At 30.7% G+C, this 23,965-nt stretch overlaps 1 protein-coding gene across 5 annotated transcripts in view; it reads right to left on the bottom strand.

Annotated features, from left to right (window-relative positions):
- Positions 1 to 17,567, bottom strand: part of LOC135136322 (facilitated trehalose transporter Tret1-like) — a 40,231-nt gene extending 22,664 nt beyond the window's left edge. The window contains exon 1 of one of the 5 annotated variants that reach the window (XM_064065550.1): positions 17,512 to 17,567. The gene's annotated coding sequence lies outside the window, so the exon portion shown is untranslated. Of the gene's footprint in view, positions 1 to 484; positions 691 to 16,017; positions 16,180 to 17,511 lie in introns of those variants that run through there. The other 4 variants (XM_064065548.1, XM_064065547.1, XM_064065549.1 and 1 more) reach the window with 4 other exon arrangements.
- Positions 17,568 to 23,965: the final 6,398 nt, after the last annotated feature.

The following is a 23,965-nucleotide window of genomic DNA, read 5'->3' on the forward strand; positions in this document are numbered from 1 at the left end:
TTATAACGAGAACAGTGTGTGTGGGCAGGCCTAGTATCTGCTAAGGTAAGAGTGATTTTGGTAAATGATATATCTTGTAAGAAAAAAAAGGGTGGGTGGGCGGGGCTAAAACTTGCTAAGATAGGACTGAACAATATTAAGAATAGTCACTGAAACGAAGTATAAAGTAACAATAACTTTTCACATTTATTTTTCTAAAAATTGTCCAAAAATATATCGGTCATAAAAAAGTATAAAAATTCTGTGAAATAAGTGGGATGCGAATGAAGAGTTCGATCTCGAGAAAGTTGTAAACGTGGTGTAATTGTTTAATTGCAGCCCTTGGTATATAATTAAAGACTGTTTCACAGTGATCCCTTTCTGCAATATAATCCTTGTGTTTAGGTCACAATGGAGTAAAGCAAATTACCGGCTATAGTAAAGATCCCCGAATACAGGGGCTCAAACGAATGAAAGCGAAAATGTTTCTGATTTATGATCCCACCTAGTCCTTGCCTAATTGCCGCATCTCCATTATCCCAATATTTACAACAGGGGCGGCCTAACTTATCTTGCGTATTGTCTAGGACGAGATTACCACTTTAGTTATTAATTGTGACCAAACGAGCACTCACTTTTAAATTTAAACACACTCACCTCCGACTACTCTGCTAACAATTTTTTTCTGAAAGTGGGTCAACAGTGCGATGCTCTATAAATACGACAATACAGATGACAATTAAGTAATGTTTAATAGTTTTAAGCCCATTTATTGCAGCAATTACATTGTGGTATGTTTTTTTGAAAAGAGTTGATGCCGTATTTGGCTTTGTTAGCCGTGATTAGAAGCCTATTCATTAAATTAAACGTAAATTGGGCAATTTGCGTTAGTTGTTGACACAGGATTAGTTTAGATAAACTTGGGTAAACATAACGTTAGAAAAAATTCAAAGCAGAGTGAACTTTATCGGATCCATTGGTCTAAATTAAATCTTTACGGCTGCGACCGTTATTATGAGCAGACTAATTTCAGAAATCACGTTTTAACAATTTTCTGATAATTTTAATTACTTCATGTCGTTACCGGTCAACACTCTACGCAAACACATTAAAAAATCGTTTCGATGTTTTTCCTGATTTAATTATAGGTATTATTGAAAAAGTCCAGCTTCGGGCTTGACGTAAATCTCAAGAGACGGCATTTTTATCCTTTCGCGTTCCTTTATCCTCGAAGATTCAATCTTTAACCGATTTACCTGAAATTTTATCACTTCCATTCTGATAAGAATATAAAACTAGTAAAACTAAAGCGGATGTAACTTTGGGCATTCGTTCCAGATTATGTTCGGAGATGTTTCATCTTGTAGTGCACATGACAGGCCTGGAGTGAGTTCAGGTTACAACGTGACCTTTGTCTTCGAGAATTAGATTCCGAGTTGAAAAGAAGTTTAAAATGCAGATTTTTATATGAAACGAGACTAGAAGTCAAAAAGGTTCTTAAATGACGTTATTTTTCTCTAAGGTCGCTGAAAATATTATATTTATTACGGTTATCTCTGAAGCGATATGTTACAATGAAGCGCGACGCAGTCAATTTAGCAAAATAGAAAAATATTTCGGTATCTTCGTGTCACAATATCCCGCCGCAAGCATCCACCTCTGTTTTCAAAGCAAGCTGATAAACCTTTTGAAACATTATCCCGCAAAGACTCGTCATACAATAAAAGAATTACGAAGCAGATGCCTAAAAATGATAATCCGTTCGAAATCTCTGCTTAGTGTGTTTGTCGATTTTATTGCCACATGAGACAAAGAACTGTCTATTTAAGCGCGTTTATTTTTAACGCGGCTCGACAATGGAAATTTTATAGCCGTCAATAATCGTAACATTTTTAATCTAGAAAGTTCTTGTCAAAGTTCACTTTTATCGTTGAAAAAAATTCTAGCTCCATTAATTATCCTGACTTTACTAAATCACCCCTCGTATCACTTGCACGGTTTGTTTTCTCAGGTGTAATGGGACGAAGCATGGGATTAAATTACCATAGTGAGCAAGCACAGCGATCCAATTATGCATATGTGTGACATTAATTATTAAAATGACAAATTCGCTTTAGCCGGTTTCTGAATTCGTATGGAAGGGAGGATCGCTGGGGGAAATGGCGCAATCAGCGTTCTAGAGGGCGAATTTACACTGACAAGTGTGGACATTTTTGCATTCCAAAGCGACTGCCAAATTTCAAAATTTTATTTTTGTAGTGAAAAGTTGCTAAAACGAACTCTCAGTATTCAGCGTTTTACTACCTCAGTGGCGTAAATAGCACCCCCGCGTTTTTTTAAAATGTGCAATTTTTAAAGAAGAGGTTTTCATTGGAATTGAAAATGAGATCAGGTAAATTAATAGCTATTTAACGAACAAGTTTGTTAATAAAGGTGATTAATAATCGAGATATTTTAACGCGCGAGGAACGAGTTTTTATATTTTTTCTTTTTCTCAATTTGAAATTTTTCAGTTTTTGGATTTTTCAATTTTTTTTGTTTTCAATTTTTCGTTTCTTCAATTTTTGATTTGCAGGTTTTCTAGTTTTCATTTTAGATATGTAATAATAATTATAATTTTTATTAGAGTTGTTCACTTTTTCACCTTTTCGTTTTTGGAATTTTTTAATTTTTCGATCTTTGAATGTTAGTTTTTGGACTTTACGAACATTTTTCGATTTAATTTGTTCTTTGATTCATTAATTTTTTCTCGATTTCTAGTTTTTCAATGTTTCTATATTTCGTTTCTTCAGTTCTACAATTTTGTCAAATAAATGTTATATAAATTTAAAAAAAAGTAAGTGTACCTATGATTTATGAATCCGTGTTGAATTTTTATCTTCGACATCGAAATTTTTGTGGAAAAATAAAACAAAATTGAATTACAATTTTTCGATTTCTTGATTTCTCGATTTTTAGTTTACTTAATTTTTCGATATTTCAGTTTTACAATTTTTGCAATTTAAAAAAAAATCATTTTTACATTTCTCAATTTCTCTATTAATCAGTTCTTTGATTTTTCGATTTTTCCTCTGTCCAATTTATAGATTTTTCAGTTTTTCGATTTCTCAGTTTTAATTGTTCCAATTTTGGGATTTTATAATATCTCCAATTTTTTAATTTAAAATTTATCACTTTTTTGGTATTTCGGTTTCTCAATGTTTCGATTTTTAAAATTTCTGATTTTTCGAATTTTAAATATTTTGATTTATCGTTTTTTTTAAATTTAAATATGTATTTCAGTTTTAAATTTTCCGGTTTTTCGATTTCTCCATTTCTCGGATCTTTTGATGTCTCAAATTTTTAATTTCGATTTCTCGGCTTTTCCATTTTTCAATTTTTTATTTCTTCAAGGTTTTAGATTTTTTAAATTCTCCATTTTTCGATTTTATGTTTTGTTATGCTCCGATCTTCCGATTTTAACCTTTTTAACGTGTATTCCAATTTTTCGATTTTGGAATTTTCGATTTCTTACATCTCGATTTTTCGTTTTTTCGATTTTAAAATGCTTTTACTTTTCGTTTTTTTTTCGATTTCTGGATTTTTCAAGTTTTCGATTTCTCAATTTTTCAACATTTCAATTTTGAGAATGTCTATATTTTTCAGATTTTTGATATTTTCATTTTTCAACTTTTTAAATTTTGATTTTTCGACTTACCGGAAATCGATTTTTGGGTTTTTCAATTTGTCGATTTTTTAGTTTTTCATTTCTTCAGTTTTTCGGTTTTTCAAGTTTTCGAATTTTTAAATTTAAAATTTTTCAATTGTTCGATTTTATTTTTTTTACGTTCCGATTTCCCGATTTTAATTTTTTTTATGCTTTTCAATCTTTGGTTTTTCTAAATTTTCATTTTTCCATTTCTCAATTTCTCGATTTTTCGACTTTTTAATTTTGTGTTTTTTTTAATGTTAAATTTTTTGTTTTTGTAATTTTTCTATTTTTAAAATTTTAGATATTTAGATTTTTCGACATCTTGAATTCTCGATCTTTTTTCAGTTTGAATTCCTCGGTTTTTCGATTTTCCAAAATTCCGATTTCTCAATCTTTCGACTTTTTAGTTTTGAAAATTTTTGGATTTCTCGATTTTTCAGTTTTTGATTTTCCAAATTTTAGAGTTTGCAAATTTCACGAGTTTTCAGTTTTTAATTTCGTCAATTTTTCGATTTGCAATTTTTCGTGTGGGTTTTTAATTTTCTTTATTTTTTCAATTTTCGGCTTTCAATTTTCCGTTTTTTTAATTTTTCATTTGCAGTTTTTCTAGTTTTCATTTTAATTATGTAACACTCCTAATAATTATAATTTTTAAAGTTGTTCACTTTTTCAGCTTTTCGTTTTTGGAATTTTTCAATTTTTCGGTGTTTGAATGTCACAGTTTTTGGACTTTACAATTTTCAAGATTCTATAATTTTTCGATTTTACAATTTTTGGATTTTCCAATTTTTCAATTCGAATGGTTTTTCTTCTTTCCCATTCTTCGATTCATTAATTTTTTTTTGATTTTTAAGTTTCTCGGTATTTAGTTTTTCATTGTTTCAATTTTTCATTTTTTCGAGTTTTTAACTTTTCGAATAAACAAAATCGAAAAATTATAAAATAGAAAAATTGTAAAACTGAAAAAGTACAAAATGAAAGCTTCGAAAAATAAAAAAATTGGAAATCAAGAACTTAAAAAAATCAAAGATTGAAAATGTAAAAAATTGAATAAACAAAAAATTATTAAATCCAAAGAAACATTGAAAAAATAAAGGTAATGGAAAAATGAAAAATTGTGATGTAAAATCAAGAAAATGAAAATTACAAAATCAGGAAAATGAAAATATCGAAAATCTGAAAAATATAGAAATTGAAAAATTTCCAAAATTGCGATGTTTAAAATTGAGATAGCGAAAACTTAAAAATCGAGAAATCGAAAAATTTTTAAAATTGGAAAATTGAGATATGAGAAATCTAAAATTCCAAAAATGGAAAAATTGAAACACATTAAAAAATTTAAATCGGGAAATCGAAACATAAAGATTATAAAAGCGAAAAATGGAAAATTTAAAAAATCGAAAATTTAAAATATATACTAGAAAAATCGAAAATTTTGAAAATCGAAAAACCAAGAAATCGAAATCGAAAACTTGAGACTTCAAAAGATCGAGAAATCGAAATAGGCCGAAATCGGAAAATTCAAAATTGAAATATTTACTTAAAAAAAAGATAAACGGAAAAATCGAAAATCTCAAAAAAATCGATAAACCTATATATGAGAAACAGAAAATTCCAAAAATCGAAAAATTGAAATACAGATTAAAAAATTAAAAAAATAGAAGTTAAAAAATCGTAAAAACAAATTCCATTCGATTTTCCGTTTTATCGATTTTTCAATTTTTTGTTTTTTCAATTTTTTCCAATTTTTTAATTTTCCGATTTCTGTACTTTTCACTTCTTCGATTTTTTAATTTTTGAATTTTTTCAAATTTAAATTTTTGATTTTTGTTAAATTTTTCGATGTTTCGATTTCTCACTTTTTTGAAATGTCAGTTTTGGGATTTTTCAGTTTTTCTTCGATTTATCAATTTTACGATTTCTCCATTTTTTACTTTTGCGACGTTTAAATTTTTCGATTTTTTAAATTTTAGAGTTGTTGATTTTTCAAATTTTCGATCTTCCAGTTCTTCAGTTTATCAATTTTTCGGCGTTTCAATATCTCGATTTTTCGACTTCTCCATTTTTTACTTTTTTGATTTTTCAATTTTTGAATTTTGTGAATTTTAGATTTTTTGATTTTTCAATTTTTCGATTTTGCAATAGTCTAATTTTTCAAATTTTCAATTTTCCCATTATTCGATGTACCAAATTTCTCGAATTTTCGATTTCTCAATTTTTCAACTTTCGGTTTCTCAATTTTTCGATACCAAAGTTTTGGAATTTGTTCAGTCTTTTGGTTCTTCAATTTTTCGATTTTTTGGTTTTTTATTGTTCAATGTTTCGATTCTTAAATGTCTCGATTTTTCGAATTTTTGATTTCTCGGTTTTACAATTTTTCAATTTTTTGCCTTTTTAAATTTTCGATTTTTCGAGTTCTCGATTTTCTCCATTAATCGATTCCTCGACTATTCGACTTTTCAATTTTTTGGTATTTAAGTTTTGGAATTTTTCAATATTTCGATTTTTCCAGTTTTCAATTTTTTGATTTTTCGATTTGTGTACTTTTCACTTCTTCGATTTTTTAATTTGTGAATTTTTTCAAATTTAAATTTTTGATTTTTGTTAAATTTTTCGATGTTTCGATTTCTCACTTTTTTGAAATGTCAGTTTTGGGATTTTTCAGTTTTTCTTCGATTTTTCAATTTTACGATTTCTCCATTTTTTACTTTTGCGACGTCTAAATTTTTAGATTTTTTAAATTTTAGATTTGTTGATTTTTAAAATTTTCGGTCTTCCAGTTGTACAGTTTATCAATTTTTCGGCGTTTCAATATCTCGATTTTTCGACTTCTCCATTTTTTACTTTTTTGATTTTTCAATTTTTGAATTTTGTGAATTTTAGATTTTTTGATTTTTCAATTTTTCGATTTTTCAATAGTCTAATTTTTCAAAATTTCAATTTTCCCATTATTCGATGTACCAAATTTCTCGAATTTTCGATTTCTCAATTTTTCAACTTTCGGTTTCTCAATTTTTCGATACCAAAGTTTTGGAATTTGTTCAGTTTTTTGGTTCTTCAATTTTTCGATTTTTTGGTTTTTTGATCGTTCAATGTTTCGATTCTTAAATGCCTCGATTTTTCGAGTTCTCGATTTTCTCCATTAATCGATTCCTCGACTATTCGACTTTTCAATTTTTTGGTATTTAAGTTTTGGAATTTTTCAATATTTCGATGTTTCCAGTTTTCAATTTTTTGATTTCTCGATTTTTTACTTTTGCCACGTTTCAATCTTTCGATTTTTCAATTCTTTTTTCGTTTTTTCAAATTTTCGAAAGATTAAAAGTTGAGAAACTTAAAGATCGAAAAATGGCGGTCGAAAACACGAAAATTATTGTAAAATCTAAATATTGAAAATTAGAAAATCGAGGAATTGAAAATGTGAAAAATTGAATAAACGAAAAATTGTGATATAAAATCCAGAAAATGAAAATTAAAAAATCGGGAAAATGAAGAACTTGAAACAACATCATTACGCCGAATATGTTCATTGCGCTACACATAACCTCAATTTAGTCCTTAATGATTCTGTTAAGAATGTACCAGGAATTTCCGTATTTTATGATTTAATAAATGCTATATACGTCTATTTCAGTAAGAGTTTACCAAGATGGCCACAACTTAACATTGAGATGAAAGAAAATGATAAATGTGTTATAAAAAAAACTTTAAAAAAGTTATGCCCCACCAGATGGTCATCGAAATTTGATTCTCTAATTGCCATTAGATATAATCTCTCAACAGTTATGAGCTGAAATTATTTTAACATCAAAAAATTGGTCTAAAGAGTTTAGACAGTACTTCCCTCGCTGTCGGAAACTTGACGACTGCATGCCTATTGTGTTTTTTTTCTCATTACGTTTTTGTAGTGGGAATTTAAAAAAAAATTGCGATGACGTCTTCAACATTTTTGCAAGGACACGTATATCAGTTGGGATAGATGTAGTGTAATACTAAGAATAAAATTATTATATTCTCAAATTTTCGGGAAAATGAATTGGGTCGTTTTGAATATTGATTTGTAATAATCAATAAAATAACGAAACAATTTACTCACGTATACGTATCAGAGGCAACTGAAAATCATGTATGTATAAACATTCTTAATTTAAGATGACAGGCGTAACAGCATACGTGAGAGTCAAACAGAGAAACTGTAAACAAAACGACCATCGGTTTTATTGCTTCGACTTCCGCTTATTATATAAAACATTGGGTTTTATTTTAATTCTTGACGGTGAAATTCACAACTGGTTGATTATAAACATGTCTATTCCACATTCGCGGAACCAAGTGAGCGCATAAAACAAATGCAGGTCTGTAATGTTAAAGTCGATGTAAATAAGCGTGCTACCCTTATGTTTCAACTGAGTTTTTCCTTTAACAAATTTTGTGTCTACCAAATTGGGTTGGTTGGGGTGTAATACTAATAATAAGTGTTGCCTTTAATTTAATCAATAAAATAAATTGACTTCATTAATTTTTTTGAACCACCTCTTAAGAAAATCTAAAAAATATGAATGGAATGATAAATCACAAGTACAAACTCATAATATTTTTTGCATTTTAGATAGGATTTATTCAGCAAAATTTAAGGGTGACGTCATCAATTTTTTAGGAGGGATGAACAAATACATTTTGTACAAAAGTTTACCATGCTTATAATAACTTTAAAATATTCCCAAGATTTCAAAGCATTCGGTTTTGTAATACCTGATTAAATCGATAAAATAAATTCACGCCTTCATTAATTTTTTTGAGTCACCCTGTATATGCAAATCCAAAAAATATGAATGGAGTGATAGATCACAAGTACAGGCTCATCATATTTTGTACATTTTAGATATGATTTATTCCACAAACTTTTGAGCTGACGTCATCAAGTTTTTGGAGGGGATAAGCAAATATTTTTTGACTAAAGATTTATGATGCTCTTTATAGCCTTAAAACATCTGCAACATTTCAAAGCATTCTGGTTAGCAGATTAAAAATTAATTTTCAAAATGTTGTTTTATAATTTTGATTTTTTTTCCAAAAATCTGGACGTTTCGGGTGAAAAGTCGATTCAGAGTTGTAAACTACATGTGTAGGACTATGTTATTTTATACAATTGAAAACCCATTTACTATGTACAATTTTGAAGTGACGTCATCGCATTAGTGGTGGGGATGATTGGACAAATTTTGGTTAGCGTTTTACCATCTACATGATATTCTTAATATAAGTACAAAATTTCACAACAATCGGTCGAGTACTTTCGGAGATTATCTGTCTAATAAAAATCCGGGACGGCAGACGGACAGACAGACGGACGGACAGACGGACAGACGGACAGACAGACGGAAATGGGAGACCTATTTCTTCGTCTTCTAGGGGTCATGAAAGATCGAGAAAACGTAAAAGTAGAGAGTCGGCCGACGGACTCGATTACAATACTTCCTTTGCTTACGCTCGGGAAGTAAAAATAACTAAAATTACAGATATTGCTAAGTTTCTGTTTATAGACAATAATTTTTTAACGGCAGAAAGATCTTTTTCTAAATTAAAATTAATTAAATCGTATTTGCGAAGCACGATGAGTCAAACACGATTAACCAACTTAGCTGTGTTGAGCATTGAGTGTGATCGATCCCAAAAATTAGAGCTCGACAGTGTCATACGCGAATTTATGAACTCTCGACAACGTCGAATGAAGCCAGTATAATCAATTAACAATTTTTAAAAATTATTATGTGTATAAATTATTATTATTTGTAAATCTGTGTTATTCGGCGCCACTACTGGTAAACCAGTAATTTCATATTAATTTTATATTACTTTTTAAATTTGGTGTATGGGGGCGCTTACTATAAACTGCGGGGGGGCGCAGTGGAAGTTAGCTACGCCACTGTACTACCTCCATTCGAAATTCCGCCAGGCTTAACATTTGCATTTTCCATTTTGTTGATTAAACTCTAAACCGATACGTGAATAAGCCCGCAGAACAATACAGACACACAAATAGCGTCAAGTACCCCTGAATCCGTATTCTAAACCCATCGAATATAATCGTCATAAATCTCGCCACTTAACAATGTGGTTATAGAGCCTCGTTGTAGATTTAAGATTGGCCGACTTCGAGCTCTTCGAGCTACCGCGAAGCAAATATAATACACTACTTGAAAATAAATAACGAAAGCTTTCCCCGAAAAACTGCGACTGTATTATGACGTCAGCCGAATGAATTTTCATCGTTTTTCGCGATTTACCTCAGCCGGGAACAAAGCGTTGACATCACAATAACCTAGCTGCCCCTGTGGGGTAATCGAAAATCAATGCGGCGAAACTTCGTCACAAAGGACATTTTTGCGAAACACCGAATTGCAGCAATTAAGTGGTCAAAATTCCGGGCGTCGACGCATGCATGTCTAATCGGGGTTTGATGGAGGAGTGAACCGCCGTTAACCGGTTAATTTGGTTCATTGATAAAGGGTTTGGGGTTTTCAGTGTGGAAGCGCGGTTGTGAAGAAGCTTCTGGTTTTTAGGACCGCGAAATTAAAAAAAAATCTCTTTGCAAAGTGTGTGGTAAAGGCGAAGTCTGCCATAAATCTGGGACGATCTTAGATTGAAAGTCCAAGGTGAATCATGGGATTTTCTGAGGTCGACTTGAAGAGATTCTTATAACAATTATCATTGAACAAATAACCTGAAAAACTAAAGTTTAAATTTTCATACAACATTTCTTATTTTGTTTTTTTTTTTAATTAAAAAACTAAATCTGATTTCACAATAAGTGTTAATATTTATTGTAAACCACCAATTCTAAAAATTAAAACTGGTATATAAAAACGAGTTCGCAGTGCAGAAGTGTTTTCTTCCAAGTAATTAACTAGAAATCTTGGAAGTTATTGACACCTAAATTCCCTCGCTCTGACGTACTATTTCAGATGGCGTCATCACTTTTTTGCGGCGGATTAATAATTATGTTTGTTTTGCAATATCTGTGTAATACTAATCAATCACAACGTTGCTGTTTGCAGAATTTCCTGACTTATTAATCGGTGAACTATGTGGGTTTATACATTTGTTAAAAAACCCAGCGTTGCACCACAACCGCTACCGCATCTCAGGGCCTACTTTGAATAAAAGTTTCTTCAGTTATTATTTCGCAAGTGTAAGATAAGGAAGTGTTGTAGTCGGGTCCATCGGGCTACTTTCATGTCTTCTTAGAGTTTTATGACCTCTAGAGTACGAAAAAATAGGTCTCCCGTTTTCGTCGGTCTGTGTCATCCGAAACAATCGAATGTTATCTAAATTTTGTAGAGTAAGACAGTTCTGTACTTATGGTTTCTGAATCCGTGTTGAATTTATATCCTAGACATCGAGATTTTTGGAAAAAAAAAATTGTATAACAATTTTGGATTTTTCAATTTTTCGAATTTTCGAATTCTGGCTTTTTTCATTTTTCGAGTTCTCAATTTTCCGATATTTCAGTTTTATGATTTTTCAGTTATTCGATTTTCTAATTTTTCACTTTTTTTTCGATTTTTTGAGTTATCGATTTCTCGATTAATCGATTTTTCGTCTTTTCGATTTCTCGATTCCCCAACGATTTTTCAGTTTTTCAATTCGGGTTCTCGAATTTTAAATTGTTTGATTATTCAATTTTTCATTTCTCAGTTTTTCAATTTTCTGATATTTGAGTTATGCGATTTTTGATTTTTTCAATTCCTCAATTTTTTGAGTTTTAAAATTTTAGATTTTTCGACTTTTGTACTTCTCTAGTTCTCGATTTTTCGATTCGATTTACGATTTTTCGATTTCTAACTTTTTCGAAGTCTAATTTTTGGGATTTTTTAGTTTTTCTTCTTTTTTTCAATTTTTCGGTATTTAAGTTTTGGAATTTTTCAATATTTCGATTTTTCAACTTCAACTTTTCGATTTCTAGAGTTTTACTTTTGAGACGTTACAATTTTCTGATTTTTTTTAAATTTTGGATTATTTTTTCGATTTTTCGATCTTCCAATTGTTCAGTTTTTCAATTTTTTGGCGTTTCGATTTCTCGATTTTTCGATTTCTTTATTTTTTACTTTTTTGATTTTTCAACTGTTCAATTTTTCGATGTTTCGCGGTAGACATCGAGATTTTTGGGAAAAATATCAAAATTGTACATATAAGAATTTTTTTGATTTTTCGATTTTTCGAAGTTTCGGCATTTCGATTTTTCGATTTCTCGATTTTTCAACTTTCGGTGTCTCAATTTTTCGATACATAAGTTCTGGGGTTTATTCAGTTTTGTGGTTCTTCAATTTTTCAATTTCTCGATTTTTCAATGTTTTCATTCTTCATTTGTCGAATTTTCGATTTGTGGATTTTTTAAATTCTCAGTTTCCCAATTTTCCGATATTTCAGTTCTACGATTTTTCGATTCCTGAATTTTTAAATTTATGGCTTTTTGAATTTTTGATTTTTCAAGTTCTCGATTTTTGCATTAATCGATTTCTCGATTCCTCGACTTTCCGATTTTTCAATTTTTCAGTTCAAGTTCCCGATTTTTCAAATTTTGGATTACTCAATTTTAATTTTTCGGTTTTTCAATTTTCCGATATTACAGTTGTACGATTTTTGGTTTTTCCAATTCCCCAGTTTTTCAATTATTCAATTTTTCAGGTTTTTGTTTTCTCAGTTTTTCGATTTTTAAAATTTTAGATTTTTTGACTTTGGCACTTTTCTATTTCTCGATTTTTCGACTTTACAATTTTTCGATTTCTCAGTTTTTCGAAGTGTCAATTTTGGGATTTTTCAATTTTTCTTGGATTTTTCAATTTATCGGTATTTAAGTTTTGGAATTTTTCAATATTTCGATTTTTCTACTTTTCAATTATTCGCTTTTTTCGATTTTTTACTTTTGCGACGTTTAAATTTTTCGCTTTTTTAATTTTGGATTTTTCGTTTTTTCAAATTTTCGATCTTCCGATTGTTGAGTTTTTCAATTTTTTTCGATTAAATTTCTTCATTTGGCGACTTATCGACTTTTCGATTTCTCTATGTTTCACTTTTTCGATTTTTTAATTTTTGGAGTTTTAAAATCTTAGATTTTCGATTTTTCTATTTTTCAATTATTCAATTTTTTGATATTTCGATGTTTCGATTTATCAAATTTGCTATTTTGGTTTCTCTGTTTTTAAATTTTTTGACTCCGCGAATTTTTATCCTAGACTTCGAGGTTTTTGGGGAAAAAAATCAAAATTGTACAACAATTTTTGGACTTCGCAATTTTTCGAATTTTCGGTTGTTTGATTTTTCGATTTCTCGATTTTTCAACTTTTGGCTTCTAAATTTTTCGATTTTTCAATTTCTCGATTTTCCAATTTATCAATTTTTCAATTACTCATTTTTTCGATATTTTGGTTTTTTGATTGCTAAATTTTTCGATTCTTCAATGTCTCGATTTTCCGAATTTTCGATTTCCCGATTTTTTAATTTCTCTATTTGAGTTCTACGATTTTTCAGGTATTCGATTTTCCGATTTTTCAAATTTTGGCCTTTTTAAATTTTTGATTTTTCGAGTTGCTCACTTTTTTGGTTCTTCAATTTTTCGATTTTGTGATTTTTCAAATTTTCGATTTCTCGATCTTTTTATTTTTCGGTTTCCCAATTTTCCGATATTTCAGTTCTACAATTTTTCAATTATTCTATTTTCCACTTTTTAAATTTCTGGTATTTTTAAATTTTCGATTTTTCCAGTTCTCGATTTCTCCATTAATCTCGACTTTTCAATTTTTCAGTTTTTGAATTCAAGTTCTTGATTTTTCAAATTTTCGATTAGTCAGTTTTTAATTTTTCGGTTTTTCAATTTTCCCAAATTTCAGTTTTACAATTTTTGATTTTTTCAGTTCCTTAATTTGTCGATTTTTCGATTCGATTTTTCGTTCTTTCGTTTTGTCGATTCCCTGACTTTTCAATTTTTCAGTTTTTCAAATTCAAGTTCTTGTTTTTTCAAATTTGGGATTAGTCAGTTTTTAATTTTTCGGTTTTTCAATTTTCCCATATTTCAGTTTTACGATTTTTGAATTTTTCAATTCCTCAATTTGTCGATTTTTCGATTGTTCATTTTTTCAGGTTTTTGTTTTCTGAATTTTTCTTTTAAAATTTTAGATTTTTTGACTTTTCTGTTTGCCGACTTCGATTTTACAGTTTTTCGATTTCTCAGTTTTTCGAAATGTCAGTTTTGGGATTTTTCAGTTTTTTCTCGATTTTTCAATTTTTCGGTATTTAAGTTTTGGGATTTTTCAATATTTCGATTTTTCAAATTGTCGGCTTTTCGATTTTTGATTTCTCCATTTTTTACTTTTTCAATTTTTGGTTTTTCTGATTTTTCAATTTTTTGATTTTTCAATTTTTCGATTTTCAATTTTTCGATGTTTCGGTTTATCAAATTTGCGCTATTTAGATTTCTCTATTTGAAAATTTTTCGACTTCTCGAATTTTCGACTTCTCGATCTTTCCATGTTTCAGGTATTCAATTTTTCGCTGAATTTCTCGGTTTTTCATTTTTGGATTTTCGCCTTTCAGATTTTTGTTTTTCTAATTTTTCGATGTTTCAATTTTTCAATTTTTCGATTTCCCAATTTTTCAGTTTTTCAATTTTGAAATTTTTCGGTTTTTTGATTTTCTAATTTTTTAGATTTTACATTTTTTGATGTTATTTCTATTGCTCGATCTTTCAGTGTTTCGACTTTTCGTATTTTGATTTTTCGGTTTTTCAATTTTTCGATTTTTAAAATTTTGGATTTTTTGATATTCCCATTTTTCGATTTCACATTTTTTGATGTTATTTCTCTTGCTCGATCTTTCAATTCTTCGATTTTTCGTATTTCGATTTTTGCATTTTTCGGTTCCTTAATTTGTCGATTTTTCGATTTCCCAGTTTTTCGCAATGTCAGTTTTGAAATTTTTCAATATTTCGATTTTTCAACTTTTCGATTTTTTAAATTTTGGATGTTTCGATTTTTCAAATTTTCGATCTTCCAATTGTTCATTTTTCCATTTTTTGGCGTTTCGATTTCTCGATTTTTCGGCTTTTTGATTTCTCCATTTTTTACTTTTTCAATTTTTGGATTTTTTGATTTTTCGATTTTCGATGTTCCTGTTTATCAAATTTGCGCTATTTAGATTTCTCTATTTGAAAATTTTTTGATTTCTCGAATTTTTCATTTTTGGATTTTCGCCTTTCCGATTTTTGTTTTTCTAATTTTTCGATGTTTTAATTTTCGACTTTTCGTATTTTGATTTTTCGGTTTTTCAGCTTTTCGATTTTTAAAATTTTGGATTTTTTGATTTTACCATTTTTCTATTTTACATTTTTTGATGTGTTTCTATTGCTCAATCTTTCAATTCTTCGACTTTTCGTATTTCGATTTTTGAAATTTTTGAATTTTCGATTTTTCAATTTTTTAATACATATCTCCATTTTTCGATTTCCTAAAATCTAAATTTTTTCATTTATCGTTTTTTTATTTTTTGATTTCTCGATATCGAACTGTTCAATTTTTTGAATTTTTGATTTTTAGAATTGTCAATTTTTATTATCTCCATTTTTCGATTTTTTAAAGTTTAGATTTTTTGATTTTTCAGGGTTTCGATTTATGGATTTTTCGACTTTTCGCCTTCTCGATTTGTCGTTTTTCGAATTTTTCGATATTTCGATTATTCATTTTTTTGATTTCCCAATTTTTCGACACTTTAATTTTGGGAGTTTTCAATATGTCGATTATTCAATTTTTCAATTTTTTAAATTTTACATTTTTCGATTTTACGAATTTTTCATGTTTCTATTGCCCGATATTTCAATTCTGCGTAATCCGATTTTTCAATTAAAACAAAAATTTTTTTCAACTCAGTTTTTTCTTTATAATATTTTCGTTCGATAGAAAAATGTTTCATGATTAATCTTACATGGCCAACTCCAAAGGTCAAAATTTTTAATAGCCATTATAAATAAGTTAAAATACGATAACTATTGCGGTTGCTTCTTATCAAATTTGTTAAACACCCATCCACCGACCACTTAAATAAACCGGACAATTTGTTAATGCTCATTTTCCACCTAGTTTTTCATTAAAGCTGCGAAAACACCGACCTGTCAAGATGCAGCCAATAAAATTCTCATCAACTCTTTAGATGTACGTCGATTGGCCGGCTTTTCTGGTTTAATACTTGTCAGTTTCGTTAAAAGGGTAGTTTTCGGGTCCCTAACTTCTCAACTTTACGGTTATCGCAATCAATTTCCGTTTTTTCACTTAGCAAGAAGATGATTTTTCACTTACCCAAGCGTACAGAAAAAAGTTAACACAACTCCCTCTTTCTTGTAACTCTACCACAGTTCTTTAGTAAAAATGACGCTTCTGCACTTAAGGCGATAACAACATAACATAATACAGAAAATTATATAGTGACTTATGAAATTGTAATCAGCACGAGTCAAGGCCGACTCGATAACTGTAGCCGACACATTTAAAGTTTTTTTATTCAACTGGGACCGAAAATGCTTGAACTCGTCTGATTCTGTGTACTCGGTTCGGAAGAACCGGTTATCATCATCATGGAGTTTTTTTCTAAATTCCAAACTTGGTTGTTGCTAACGCTCACGAATTTCGTACTTTGGACCAAGTTTTTTTTGTCAGGTTTTTTACTACATCGAGTTTTTCGCAAAAATTTAAATAAAAAATTAGACAAGCAACAACTGAAACGGAACTGACCACTTAGACGTGAGTTTTCTATAAATGTTAATTTTGACGTTTCGTCGACCTTGATTGTTCGATCTGTAAAAATTCCATTTGTCAATTATTCCCCCAACTGAAAAATACCGCACTTGACAGCCGTTCCCGTAATAAACACAATTAAAAGCAATTTATGCCGGCTGTGACGTCACGCCATTGTGAGCCCGAACAATATTAATAACCCAGACGAGGATTAAAATTCGCCGAAATAAAGAAAAATGGGGATCGACACAAAAAAGGAACAGGTGGGATCCCATTTTCGACGCAGATCGTTGTCCAGCCCGATACTCCAGAGGGATAATGCACTGTCTACGCAGCTTATACAGGACCTGGAGCGACTAAATTTCCCAGGATCTTCTGACGTCACGGCATTCCCTCGGGACGCCAGGCGGCAGTCGCGAGAGCTTTTAACTTGTTACTTACGACAAAAATGCGTATTTTTCGCCGAAATAAATAAGGCCGTAGTATGAGAAAGTGATTACTTAACACCCCCACGTGACGTCGGGGATGATTGAGGCATCCCACGAAATGATACATTTATTTTTTCTGTTTGTCTCGAACGGAACAACTGCTTGTTAAATATTTATGTGGAGGGAGGTGGAAAAAGCCACTTGGAGTCGGATAAGACAAAGCGACCGAATTTTGCCCGAAGCCAGAAACTATTACTTTTATAACGCTAGTTCAACGAAAAAATGGGGTTAAAAAATATATTGTCGAAATTTATACACCCATCCCCAACAAAAACTCGATGACGTCACACAACAAATCATTAATTTTTAGTTGTCAACCCAGCAAAGGTGCAATTACACAACTCTCTGTCCCTTCAGGCTAACATAATTCCGCACTTCGCAGATCTCGGGGGATCATTCCGATTAGTGTGATAAGATTCTGCTCAGGCGGCTGTAATAGGTGCGATCTAGCAGGAATAATTATAAAAGGTGATAGAAAAATCGAAGCAAGCTCAATAATTTACTGAAAAAATGTTCAATCGTTCGTGCATCGGCTACATTCTTCGGCAAATTTTGCTAATTGAAGACTTACCGATCGGACCTTATCACTTTTGTGTTGTAGACGCATTGCGGTTGTGGGGAGAGCGGAACTGCTCTCGATGCAAGAAAATCAGTACCAATTCGACTGCGACTTGTTTCGGTTGCTGCGCTCCTGATACAGAGCTGACACAGAATTTTGAAACCGAAAGTGCAGACCAAACCGGTCTATGTCTGCGAGCGTTGATGGATTTGGGTTTTTAGGTCGTGCGAGGCGGAAACGCGATAAGAGGCGAGGTTGGGTGGCAAAATTACAGGAATTAAAATATGCTATTAATTTTTTAATTGTTGAAAAGACGGCGATGTTGCCACTAAATAAATAAACATGAAATATTGAGTATTTTAGAGTTAAAAAAATGTAGATTTTAGTTTAACGAAGCTTAATTTGCTTTCGAAATTATAATAATGACAGTTATATGTACGTACATTAAATTGCCGCGCCATCTGACGGCCAGTAGCGTAAGTTATCGAACAACGAACTTCAACGGCTGAGGTTTCTTCCGTACGTTTCATTGCTGCCAAGTGAAATTTTAAAAAGTCCCAAAATAATGTCAATAAACAAAAAATTGGTTGAAAGCTGTTTTTTCTTTACACATTTTATTTTGATGAACAATTTACGATGCCTGCAAGTTTTGCAATTCTTGATTTATTCAATAAAATGTACTGATTCATTAATTTTTTTAGTCGCCCTGTATAAGCAAATCTAAAAATTATGAATGCAATGATAAATTACAAGTACATACTGACCATATTTTACACAATTTAGATAGGATTTATTTGACAAAATTAAGTTGATTACTACAAAAATTTACCATTTAACATGTTTTAAGTTTCTTATTGTTGAAATAAGTCTACACATATTAAGAAAAAAAGGCAAAATGTAGCCCCGCCCACCCACCCTATCGAAATTGTGATGATTTTTTTTATTCGTCGTGAGCCAAGGGGGCGGAGCTTAACTGCAAAATCCGTATTTCTTTACAAAAATTTACCACTTTAAACGTGTTTTAAGATTCTAAGAATGAAAAAGTTGAGATGGGGTGGGTGGGCGGGGTTTATATTTTGCATCTTTTTCTTAATATACACATTATTCTTTGAACAACACGATACTAAAAAACATGTTTTTAATTTCTTGTAAAGACATAAGTATTTTGCAGTTAAGCTCCGCCTTCTTGGTTCTCGGCGAATAAAAAGAATCATCACAATCGAGATAGGGTGGGTGGGCGGGCTTACATTTTGCCTTTTTGTTTTATTATGTGTAGACTTCTTTTCACGACAAGAAACTTAAAACATGTTTAAAATGGAAAATTTGTAATGGAAATATCGATTTTGCAATTAGCCTCCGTCCCATAATTGCAAAATCATATTTCCCCGCCCACCCACCCTATCTCAATTGTTATGATTTTTTTTCTTCGTCGTGAGCCAATGGGGCGGAGCTTAACTGCAAAATTCTTATTTCTCTAGAGGAAATTAAAAGCATGTTTTTAAGTATCGTGTTGTTTAAAGAATACTATGTACATTAAGAAAAAATAAAGCCAAATTAGGCAACGATCTCAATTGTCAATTGCGATGAATTTTTCATTCGTTGTCAGATCGACGGGCGGGGCTTAATTCTAATTCCATATTTGTCAACAAGAATTTACCATTTTAAACATGTTTGACGGTTTTTATTCTGAAAAGACGGCTACGACAACAACATAAGTTTATTAAGTAAAAAAGTTCAAATATAAGCCCCGCCCACCCGACCTATCCCAACCGTGATGATTTTTTCATGTTATTTAAAAAATACTATGTATATTAAGCAAAAATTAAAGCTAAATATTAAGCGCCACCCAAATCTGCCTTGATCTAATAAATAGCATTGAAGTTTTCATTTGTTGGTAGACCTAAGGGCGGAGCCTAATTGCAAAATTCGTATTTCCTTACAAAAATTCATCATTTTAAATGTGTTTTAACATTCTAAGAATAAAAAAGATCATCACAATAGAGATGGGGTGGGTGGGCGGAGTTTATTTTTTGCCTCTTCTTCTTAATATACACTGTATTCTTTGAACAACACGATACTTAAAAAATGATATTAATTTCTTGTAAAGAAACAAGTATTTTCCAGTTAAGCTCCGCCCTCTTGTTTCATGGCGAATAAAAAAATTCATCACAATTGAGATAGGGCGAGTGGGCGGGCTTCCATTTTGCCTTTTGGTTTTATTATATGTAGATTTCTTTTCACAACAAGAAACTTAACACATGTTTAAAATGGAAAATTTGTAATGGAAATATCGATTTTGCAATTAGCCTCCGTCCCATAATTGCAAAATCATATTTCCTTGTAAAAATGTGCCATTTCCACCATGTTTTAAGTTTCTTGTAGTGAAAAGATGGCTATGTATATTTAAAAAAGGGGAAAATATAAGCCCCGCCCACCCGCCCTGTGTAGATTGTGATGATTTTTTTATTCGTCGTGACCCACTGGGGCCGCAGCTTAACTGCAAAATCCTTATTTCTCTAGGAGAAATTAAAAACATGTTTTTGAGTATCGTGGTGTTCAATTTAATACCATGCATATTAAGAAAAAATTAAAGCTAAAGATTAAGCCTCACCCATTCCAGCCCTAATCTACATAGTAATGAAGTTTTCATTGGTTGACAGACCTAGGGGCGGAGCCTAATTGAAAAATCCATTTTTTACAATTTTTTAATTTTTGGTTTCCAAATTTTCCGATATTTCATCTGTTCTACGATTTCTCAATTATTCAATTTTGCGACTTTTCAATTTTTGGCCTTTTTAAATTTTCGATTTTTCGAGTTCTCGATTTTCTCAATTACCTAATTGATTACTCGACTTTTCGATTTCTCAATTTTTCAATTTAGGTTCTCGATTTTTCAGTTTTAGATTTTTTGGTTTTACAATTTTCCGATATTTCAGTTTTACGAGTATTGATTTTTTCAATTTTCACGTTTTTGTTTTTCAATTTTTCGATTTTTAAAATCCACTTTTGCACTTTTCTATTTCTAGATTTTACAAATTTTTCATTTCTCAGTTCCTCGAAGTGTCCGTGATTTTTCAGTTTTTTTTTTTCGATTTTTCAATTTTTAAGTAATAAAGGTTTTCCAAGGTTTCAATTTTTCGATTTCTCGATTTTTTACTTTCGCCAAGTTTCAATTTTTCGATTTTTTAAATTTTGGAATTTTCGATTTTTCAAATTTTCTATGTTCTAAATGTTCGGTTTTTCAATCTTTTCCGTTTAGATCTCTGTATTTTTTACTTTTCGATTTTTTAAATTGTAGATTTTTGATTTTTCGATTTTTCAATTGTTCAATTTTTCGATACTGCAATTTTTCGATGTTTCTATTTATCAAATTTGCGCTATTTTGGTTTCTCTATTTTTAAATCTTTGATTTCTCGCATTTTATTTTACACTTCGAGATTTTTGAAAAAATAAAAATTGCATCAAATCGCATCTTGGATTTTTCAATTTTTAGAATTTTCAGCTGTTCGATTTTTCGCTTTTTCAACTTTCGGTTTCTCAATTTTTCGATATTTAAGTTTTGGAATTTATATTCAGTTTTATTTTTGTTCAATTTTTCCATTTTTCAATTTCTCGATTTTTCAATTTGTCAATTTTTCAATATTTTGGGTTTTTGATTGTCAATTTTTCGATTCTTCAATGTCTTGATATTTCGAATTTTCGTGAGCCAAGGGGGCAGAGCTTAACTGCAAAATCCGTATTTCCTTACAAAAAATTGCCATTTTAAACGTGTTTTAGGATTCGAAGAATAAAAGAGTTCATCACAATTGAGATGGGGTGGGTGGGCGGGGTTTATATTTTGGGATTTTTTCTTAACATACTTAGTATTCTTTGAACCACCCGATACTCAAAAACATGTTTTTAATTTCTTGTAAAGAAATAAGTATTTTGCAGTTAAGCTTCGCCCTCTTGGTTCTGGCGAATAAAGAAAATCATCACAATCGAGATAGGGTGGGTGGGCGGGTTTACAGGGTGCCTTTTTGTTTTATTATGTCTAGACTTCTTTTCACTACAAGAAACTTAAATCATGTTTAAAAAGGAAAATTTGTATAGTAAACCAAGAGCTATAAGGTTATATGGCCATCATAAAATCATTGCATTGTGTCGAAGTTAAGTTGTTTACAATAGAAAAGGTTTTAGGGTCGTAAATAACGTGTCCACTGCAGCTCGACCGGCTCTTGTGGTTTCGTTCAGGGGCGGCTTTCACTAAATATCAAAATCCACCACTCCATTATTTCTTTACTACCTGCAGCCGCTGAGGGTTCCGAAATAACCACTCGCTTTGAAAGCCGGCCCTGTTAAATATGAGCAAGAAATGTTTAGAAGATGATTTATTGCCAACCGGTAAGCTTAGTGCGAACCACACAAAGGGGGTATTTATTTGTGGTCAACTACTTTTATGATGGCCATATAACCTTATAGCTCTTGGTTCACTATATAAGGAAATATCGATTTTGTAATTAGGTTCCACCTCATAATTGCAAACTCCATATTTCCTTGCAAAAACGTACCATTTCACCCATGTTTTCAGTTTCTTGTAGTGAAAAGACGGCTACGTATATTTAGGAAAAGGGGAAAATATAAACCCCGCCCACCCGCCCTATCTAAATTGTGATGATTTTTTTTTATTCGTAGTGAGCCAATGGGGCCGAGCTTAACTGCAAAATCCTTATTTCTCTAGGAGAAATTAAAAACATGTTTTTGAGTATCGTGGTATTAATAATAATAATAATAATAATAATTTATTGTACTCAACAGAGATTAATCTCCAATTACAGAATACAAAACAAAAGTAAATAGTAGTCTATCTTACAAATAAATAATTAAATACAACGTATGCCTGCAAAATATATCTAAACATCAAGAAAAAAAATAGAACAGTAAGGATAGCTCATTATAAAAAAGAGTAGAACAAAATTCTGACGCTCTGTAATTATGTGTTATGCTGTAAATGTATGGATTTCGATTGAAAAAACTTCCTTACCGCTACACCCTTGGGCCAAAAAGATGCAGCCAGAATATCATTTTGATATACAAAATCGATACTAAGTTTGAAAGAACTATATAACTCAGGAAATTTAGAGTCCAATTTAATAAGCTTAAAGTCAGGAAGACGTTTATTTTTCAGCACTTCTTCATGGGATTTTAACTTAAATTTAATATAATCAGTAATCTTGTTCACATCAACATTAGGGTTTACTCTTGTAATATGTATATGACTGCTTTTTTTTCTGGTGACAGCTACGAAATCATGATCACTCGATGACAAATCTGACGAACCTGAACTAGAAGCTATATCTGCTGAGCCAATAATTAACTTACTTACTTTCGGCCGACGTTTTAAAGTATCAGCTGTTACCTCCTTCTCAGAAGGATTTTTACCATTGTCTGAAGAATTATTTAGATCAACTTCATTACATAAATTCGTATTAGGATAAATAATAGTGTTCCGTATTTCAGGTTCACTTTTGTTTACCACTTTTCTTGCTTCCACACCATTCACGTTTTTATTCATAATCTTACTCGAAAAAGCGTCCATTGATGATAAACTACAATCAGTGGAGCCTCCCAAGTTGTTCGAACTTTTTATCAAAATGTCTATCATCTCACTTTGCGTTTTTACACGATCCCTTAGCTCCTTTATAATTTCGTCTTTTTGTTTAATAATATAATTGAAAACAGCAATATCAACCTTTTTCTCAGGACCACTCATTTGTTCCATTGCTTCAAAAAACTCAGAATCTTCGCACATAACAGGAGGCATTTTCACTTTATCACAGCAAACTAAAGACTTACTGTCCAAAATTTTTACATAAGATACACCCTTGGCACAACTAAGGTGGTACACATTATCACACGATATACATTTTAATGCACTGACAACTTTTGATTTACATTTTCTGCAGATTTGTGCAGACGTACCGGACTGACTACTACTATTGGCATCCATCTTCTATTAGTATTAAAAAAATACCATGCATATTTAGAAAAAAGTTAAAGCTAAAGATTAAGCCCCACCCATAGCAGCCCTGATCTACGTAGTAATGAAGTTTTCATTGGTTGACAGACCTAGGGGCGGAGCCTAATTGAAAAATCCATGTTTTTTACAATTTTTTAATTTTTCGGTTTCCAATTTTTCCGATATTTCATCAGTTCTACGATTTCTCAATTATTCAATTTTGCGATTTTTCAATTTTTGGCCTTTTTAAATTTTCGATTTTTAGAATTCTCGATTTTCTCAATTAATTGACTAATCGACTTTTCGGTTTCTCAATTTTTCAATTTAAGTTCTCGATTTTCAAATTTTCGATTTTTCAGTTTTTGATTTTTTGGTTTTTCAATTTTCCAAATTTCAGTTTTACGATTTTTGTTTTTTTCAATTCCTCAATTTTTTAATTATTCGATTTTCACGTTTTTGTTTTTCAAT

Source organism: Zophobas morio, unplaced genomic scaffold (assembly GCF_036711695.1).
Source record: "Zophobas morio isolate AGI-343-1 ecotype UQ-CSIRO unplaced genomic scaffold, CSIRO_AGI_Zmor_V1 ptg000026l, whole genome shotgun sequence".
In the NCBI taxonomy this organism is placed as follows: domain Eukaryota; kingdom Metazoa; phylum Arthropoda; class Insecta; order Coleoptera; family Tenebrionidae; genus Zophobas; species Zophobas morio.